Raw genomic sequence first — 8,431 nt, forward strand, 5'->3', positions numbered from 1 at the left:
AGGATGTTTGAGAAATCGGAGAAAATGAACAAAACCAACTGTATCTAAGAGCAATTCGTTCCAAATATGAATGGTTCGGTTAAAGTTCATGATATGACTTGTGTCAACAGCAAATATTTGTCATTAGTGGTTTACCACAGCAGGACTTGCAAGGTAATTACTCCTCATCAGTAATGTTGCACCTTCTCTTCACTGACGATTGTGATCATATCAATTGTCATTATTACTTCAATTTCTAGCAACAGAAATGGTTAAATTTACCATAATGATGGCACTTTTCGCCCATGAATATTGTACCCAATTTCAACATGATGATAGTAGCACTGTGAGGCTCCGTAAAGGGTTAAACTGTGCTGCACTTATAGCTTAGACTAGGATGACCACTGCCGGCTACTCCCGTACACATATATTTTTATATCAATATATCAATATCAAAATCTTAGTAATGCAATGAAGAATCTGTTCCCCATGTTTGGCACACTGATGTTTACACAACATGACACCAAACTGACACCATAAACCGAAAAGGTTTGAATTAACTTGGAATCAGTCTAGCGGAGTCGATGTTTTAAGTTAAATACACATTCAGTACTTTCTGAGGAATGAAAAAACATGGGTATACCTAAATAGAACAAGCGGACAACACAATCTTTCCTTCTATACCATCATGCAATCCCTCATTGTCTAAAAACAAATGATAGAAAATGCCTCCCGGGTTGGGCCCTATATGTGACAGCTCTAAGAAGCCTCCCTTCTTCATCAAAGTTTAGTTAGTCTTTGAAACTGAGTCAAGAATAAAACAATGCCTTATTCAGCTGATTCTACTTGTATCATTAGTTGGACCCACATCAATAGAATTACAGCTTATCTAAGCCACATCTGAAGTAAATCTGAAGTAAATGGCCTTGGCCTTGCTGTTGCCCCCAGACTTATTTCTTAGTGAGGGAGTGCTGCCCTCACTGAGATTATGCAGTCTCTTAAGTTGGAGAAAATTAAATATATATATATAGCCAGCAAATTGTATTGAAATACAGAGCAGTCAACACATCCACACCATATTACCATTCAGTTCTCCCTGGTGGGTGCTATAAGTACTCACAATCATCTGTCACTAACACAGCACACAGAAATTTCTCAGAAGTCAACAGTTTTGCTTATTTTTTAATCTGTCACAGACATAGGCCAAACATTAGGCTAACCAAAATCAACTATTTAAAACTTCACTAAGAAGAAAGACAGCACTGGTGAGCTCAGAAATCACAAAGACCCTGGTAAACCAAGGAAGACCTCTACAACTGATGACCAAAAAATTCACTGTAATGAATAAAAACCCCAAAGACCTGTCCGACACATCAGAAACACTCCTCGGAAGGCAGGTGTGGATGTGCCAATTACTGTCTGCAGAAGACTTAACAAATAGAACTACAGAAGCTACCCTGCAAGATGAAAACCACTAGTCGCAAAAACAGGATTGCCCGGTTACCGCTTGCCAAGTACCTAAAAGAACCTGCAGAGTTCTGGAAAGGTCTTGTGGACAGATGGCCAAGATTCACTTCTATTAGTGATGGCAACAGCAAAGTGAGGAGGCCAAAAGGAACTGCTCCAGACCCAAAGCACCTACCCCCCCTCATCTATGAAAAATGGGGGTGGGGTGTTAGGGTTTGGCCATATATGGCTGCCACAGTGTCTCCATTGGCTTACTTGTCTCCATTTATGATGTAACTGCTGATAGCAGCAGCACAATGGATTCTGAAGTGTACAGTAGCATCTTATCTTATCAAAGGACTTGAAGATGGCAGCAGCATATGCCTCACCAGAAAAGAAACTCAGCACCTGGCAACCTTTTTAGGTCACAGACTTCAAGTAGTCATTGCATGCAAGCGATATGCATTGCATGCAACAAAGTACTAAACATGACTACTTTAATTTAAACAACATGAATATGTCCCAAACACTACAGTGCCCTGAAATGGGAGAGCTATGTTTAAAAACTGCTGTGAAATCAAAGTACATTCTCAATCCTTAGATAAAAGTTGAGAATCTGCACTTTAACCACATGTGAATTGTTTGATTACAAATCTAAAATTTGGGGAGTAGAGCCAAATCAAGAAAAAAAAAATGTCTGTGTCCAAAACATTATGGAGCTACTTGTGTATTTATATAATATCTGCCTGGGGTCAGCACGGCTTGCTTAGATTTATACTGTGGTTTTGTTCTTGTTTTTGGGGCTGAGAAAAAAGCCAGTGTTGAGGGGAATGATTTATGTGGTGTCCTGTCATGTTAAGATTGTGAAGTTACTGGATGGTGGGGTGCCTAATGTAGTAGAGGCTAGACATCTCCAAAGTTTGTGCCATGGTCATGAGACTGACAGCTTGCCTGTTTCGCTACAGTTCACAAGAGAGGCTCAGCCAACTTTCATTTGCAGAAGCTGTAAAAACTGCTAAGGCTGATTCTTGGGCAACAGGTAAGAGAACAGTGGTCGGCAACTGAGAACAGGTTGCATTGCATAAGGGACTACCGCATAACCAGATAATTTGGTAAGAGAAGTTATTTTGAATATGCTGGAATTTACTAATTTAGTTAGATGGAGAGAGAACCATCACTATTAAAAACAAAATGCTTTGTCTGCACTGGAAACAGAGATTTTTATTTCATTTTGACAAGGGTATTGTGACTGTATCACCTGCAAGCAAAGTATTGTATAGCTACAGTTCACTGCCTAAACGAAAATGCTTATGGCAAAACTTCCAACCCATGTGACTATACTGGCAGAATCTAGCAGAAAAAGATAATAATAAAGCAGAGCTAAAAGAGAACCACAGTGTGTCCAATAGCACCATCTGCTGTTAAAAGATGTCTGTCATTTATTCCTATAAAGCAGGCACTCATTGAGTAGCCTATAACAATTTAAACATAAAAAACAGAATGATCATATGAACTGTACATATATTGAAAAAATATAACAGCAGGGGGAAAATTGCAAAGTAAACCAGTAAAAATAAACTGTGTAGAAACAATGAGAAAAACCAAAACCAAATGGTCAAATGACAGTACACTTGTAATAACACTAACTCCTATTGTAATAGTTAGCAAAAGATACTGTATATTTATTTCTCCAGAATTTAGTGTGGTCAAATGGATTTCACTGTCAGGCTTCATAAGTCAGCCTATTACATACCCTCCGCCAGCTGCAACCCCTAGTGACAAGCTAAATGCTTTACAGGTTATGAGCGCACAAAGGTATGAAAGCCATCCACACTCACTGTGCTGTCCTCTTTATCTATGCAGCTGCTGCAGCCAGCTTTAGGATCCTGAAAGAGAAGGAAATAACCATCAGAGATTTGGAATATCATTTTGGCAGTATCATATTATACCATGTGATTATTTCATTGAACTCAGCTGTAAGCAAATAATAATACAATTGTTTTTTTTTAAATAAATAAAAATAATAATAACAACCACACCATAGAATAGTCTTAATAAAATTGTAACAAATTTGTACTACAACAAATTAAAATCAGCAAATAACAAAGGAAACTGCCCACAAAATGCAGTTCCTCTATGTAACACCTGATGGCTCTGTTTCACAGTTTCACACAAGCGAGGCAATGGCTGAAGCATGCATTCAGAGTTCCCTTATGGGTTAAAGTGGCAGCAAGGGCCTGGAAATGAAAGGTTTGACAGTAGACTGTCATTAGATCACAAAGAGGCCTCATAACCTTCAAGGTTGTTGCTCCACATCCTTTTCACGCAGAGATGTACGAGTTCCTAGATAATGCGTGCCAAGGTCCTACACTGTGAAAGATTTGTACAAAGGAGACTTTCCTCCTCTTTTGTAATTATTCCCTCCATTAGCACATACAATGTCGTGACTCTGTTCACGTAGTGCAGCCATAATATACGGTTCCACCAAGAGTCTGCATTTATATTCTAATGTGGAAGCAAGAAATCAATTTAGCAAGACCAAGGCAACAAACTATGACAAAAAAAAATGAAAATGAAATAAGGGCTTGAAAGTCACAGCAATGGTGAAAAATTCCTATTAACTCTAAATGATTAGAGCGAGGCCAGAGCCATGCCGTTCTCTTTCCCCATGAGCATACGCCTTCGTCTGCAGGTAGCAATCAAAATGAAAGGTCCTGTTGGACGACATGTCAGACTTCAATTAGGATCCCTGACATTTTATTGTTATAGGTCAGAATGACGGATCCGTCATGTCTGAACCATCGGAAGGTTAAAGCCAGGTTTCAGAGAACCCGGGCGAGCCCATCAACGTCCCGGCAGCCTCATTTCACCATGCGCAGACACCAACTGGCCTCTCGCTGCTGGAGAGTAATTAACAAGTACACCCCCTCAGCCGGGCCCAACCCGAGAAAGCAGACAGGCAGAAAATTGTCAAACATATCTAGGGATGGGGGGTGCAAGGGGGGGAAGGTTGCCAGTTGGGTCAAGCCATTTAGCACCCCTGTACTTTCAAATTAAGGCTTGTCGGTGTCAGCATATCCATCCTCAACTGGCAAATATCAGCCTGGTGTGTATAACACTTCCTAGCAGGGGATATATCGCTGAACGCCGAACTTTCTGGTTTTTTTTTGTTAAAAAAACTTAATGACACACAGATATTTTGTCCATGATCAAGGTACTTTACCCGAGTGAGTAATCAGTTTTTCAAAAAAAATGCAAAACGTTGTAATTGTGGCTGAAACGTATAACTACTTTCATGCAATGTACTGTGCAGGGCATTTTTCTCCCTCATGTATGCCTTAATATGCCAGGGAGTATTTGAAAATGCCCTACTTAAAATCATCATTTAAAATGATACTTACGGTAATGAAAGTATACTGTGCTAGGTTTGATCATTGACAAGCATCTTCCTTGATCAATAGTCAGTATTACCTGCCTTATTGGCCAGGCATCCCTTGGAAATAATATGCTGTACCTCAATGACAGCTCACATATAACAATCATGGCACCAATACAATTATAATACTTGAGAATTGCAGTCTCCCAGACAGTCATCTTTACTTTACTTTAGACAAAAACAGAATGTCAGCTCCAATGCCTTTCCATGACTACTTGTCTATAATTGGTAACACTGAAATACAATGGGTGCTTTTAAAAAACAATTAAAAGTTTGCTTATGGTATTTCGAAGATATGTCAGCGATGGTCAGCATTAGGCCATTACATAACATTACATGACAAACAGACAATTTGAATACTAGGCTTTAAAGGTACATAGGCTCATAATTACAGCATTATACATATAATATTTTGACAATATCATATTATATTACATTACATTATATTATATTATGTTTTGCAATAAGCAATGCAGTTTGAAGCCAGACTAATGCAAATGCAAACAAAAATGTATTTAAACATATTAAAATCAAGATCCATAGGGCCAGTCCACATTACTAAAAATTATAGAATCAATCTGACAGAGCTGTCCAAGACTAGTCTAATATTTCTTAAGTATAAATGTATTACGCCAAATTAATATTGATTTAAAATAGTTAGCTATATGGACTAAGGAGTTTTTCCTTGCCACTGTTGCCTTAGGCTTGCTCCTGTGGGGGTTTAGGCTAGGGCTGTCTGTAAAGCGTATTGTGACAACTGTTGTAAAATACGCTATATAAATAAAATTTGATTGATTGATTGATTGATTGATGGACTATATGCGAATTAGTAAAGTGGAGCACTCCTAAAATTAATATTTATTTATGGTCCATGTATTTAGATGCGAAAAGGAATGCTTTCCATGTAAATTATTATTTTTTTTTTTTAAATGATAACAGTGCAATCAGAATGCATTTACTCGAATACATAAGTCCATCTTTTAACTTTGAACAAGTATTTTATAAAATGTAATAAAATATCTGTTCTAAGTATCTATGAAGTATCTACACCTGTTAAAATTCACACACATGCACACACACGCACACACACAATATCTTCTTGAAACAAAGTTATTACCAAGTCATACCTACTGTTTAAGCAAAGTTGTTGGCCTTATCAGACACACTGAACTATATAAGTTCTTAGCCTATACTGTGCATGCTCTTCAAATCTGTCACCCACTGATGCGTACACAATTTCTAACTCCTGCTTACTAATGGGAAAACTTCAACACATATACAGAATACTATCTCAACAATAATACTATACACTACAATTATTACTACAACTACTGCTACTACAACAACATGAAGAAATATGATGACGGAATTCAAAGCAGATATAACACTCAACCCATATCTCTATCAATCCATTCATTTTTCATGTGTTCTATATTTTTCCTGCTGTGATTTCCCCTTTGTTACATTTTTACCCTTTTACATTTACCCTTTTATTTACTTAAGTGAATTACTACAGATAATGCATTAGCGACTCAGACAAAATGTGAGAAGTTGAGTAATTCAACTGTAAGTTACTGTGTCCATCTGTTTCTGTGGTTAAATAAACAAATAAATGTAAATGTGGGAGGGAGGCATTATACATGCTTAGTAAAACAAAATAACAATTATTAAGAAATATACTAATTTCTCTTTTATGAAATAATGAAACACATTTTTCTTTAAAAAGCACAGTCAGTAAATAAAAAAAAATGTTTTCCCCATCATCTTGCATGTAAACAAAATCACAGAAGCAGAACAGACAAAAACAACTGCATTATCAACACTATGCCAGAAGATGGCAGTCATTGCATAGAAGATAAACTAATATCAATTAGTTTTCGTAAGAAAGCTCATAATTTTATATAAATATCTTGATCACAAAGTATTTTGGGCCCAATTTTGACAATGAATTGTTACATAATGAGGAGGCTGTTTACATTTATTTTATAACTAAATTAAATATTATTGCATAACAATGATGGAATTCAACAATTTCCAGAAAGATACATTGCCAAATTTATATTAAAGCTGCATAATCAAGGGTGTATCTTGGAAAGACATATTTTAGAAGTAACAGCGCTGCCCTGATGACATTAGAATTTGTTTAAATGATAAAATAGCAGAAGATTCTGGGGAGGCTCTGGCAGGTTTGCTTTGCTGCATGTTGTGTCATGTCAATTTGTGTGTGCATACACAGCTCTGCACCATCTGGCCTCGGCAGCCAATTACAAATCAGACCATTTAACACATACTAGAAAATTCTGCAGGGCAGCTTGAGAGAATGAAATCATTTCAAATAAGGGAGAAATAATACTGACATCAAAAAAAAAAAAAAAAATTGTAATGTAACAAATCAAGTCTGTTCTGCAAAGCATGGTCTCTGGGTTTCGTGAAACGCACATAACGTCAAAAGCAAATGATGAATGGAGTGAAATATAATAAAGATCACCATCCCACCCCCAGGCACCGATATAAATTTAAAGTTGAATATGATTCAAAACGTTCTACTGCGGCATAATACTTCAAACTGCAGTAATTACTTTTTACCTCTTAATACTCCTGAGTGACTGAGAGGGGAAAAGCACATGTTGAGCCCTATAGGCACAGTCTCAGCCGTGTCATCATCCAACGGCGAGTCAGCAGCAGAGGAACAGAACCGTCCTCCTCTCATTAGGAGTCGGGCGGCTTTAAAGTTGACCAGGGCTCCTCAGGTTACCGCTGAGTTTCACCCAAAGATGTAGCCAGCGCCCGCATGTTACAAGGCCTCGCTACTTAGAGATCTCCTCTCATTGCTGTCTGCACTCAACTGGTGTGCTCTGTAGGGTGTAAAACAGATAGTGGCTCACAGGTGTGAGCACACACTTCAGCTGCAGTGCTTCTGATGTGGCACAGTGGTACAATTGATTATATCAACCGGGGGGGGGGGGGGGGCAAATTAATTTCTGTTTTGCAATTTTGTAAGCTAATACATAGTGTTAACATAAATTAGAATGTTCATTTTTGCAGCCACCTTAAAAACAGTACATTTGAAGGTAAACAAATCTATGCATTTATCACGTCAACACTTTTGACAGCCTTTTAACAAAAATGTTTCCCCACTGCAAAACATGTAATTCTGTTCTGGAACTTTAACCAATTTGTCAGTTTGCAAATGGTCTCTTGCTACATATTTAGAATATTTGAGGCACAGACCATTCTGCCTTCTAGGCTCATCATTTGCCACAACATTTTCTACCCATCCTCACTAGCAACCTAGAAAGTGCATTCATCAGTCCAGTAATGGGGCTTGTATCTGGCTAGAAAAAAAGTCAAAATCACGGTTCTTTCATATAGTGGAATATATTTCCTTTGTTTATACGGGAGGTATATCACCTAATGATCCTTAGAATTAGAATAACTTCTCATGAAGGAGAAGAGATGTATTTACAGTATTTTCAGATACATTTTAATACTAGCTAGTGATGATTACATGCTTATATGATGGCATAACTAAAAATTATTTCATAGAAATGCTTGTCATAGTGTCTTCAA

General features: G+C 37.5%; 1 protein-coding gene across 2 annotated transcripts in view; it reads right to left on the minus strand.

Moving 5' to 3' along the window:
- The window catches only part of LOC118220689 (RNA binding protein fox-1 homolog 1), a 330,165-nt gene extending 326,855 nt beyond the window's left edge, over nt 1-3,310 (minus strand). For both annotated transcript variants that reach the window (XM_035404792.1, XM_035404781.1), the window contains exon 1: nt 3,264-3,310. The gene's annotated coding sequence lies outside the window, so the exon portion shown is untranslated. The remainder of the gene's footprint in view (nt 1-3,263) is intronic.
- Nucleotides 3,311-8,431: the final 5,121 nt, after the last annotated feature.

The sequence above is a fragment of the Anguilla anguilla genome, chromosome 2 (genome assembly GCF_013347855.1).
Source record: "Anguilla anguilla isolate fAngAng1 chromosome 2, fAngAng1.pri, whole genome shotgun sequence".
Classification (NCBI taxonomy): Eukaryota; Metazoa; Chordata; class Actinopteri; order Anguilliformes; family Anguillidae; genus Anguilla; species Anguilla anguilla.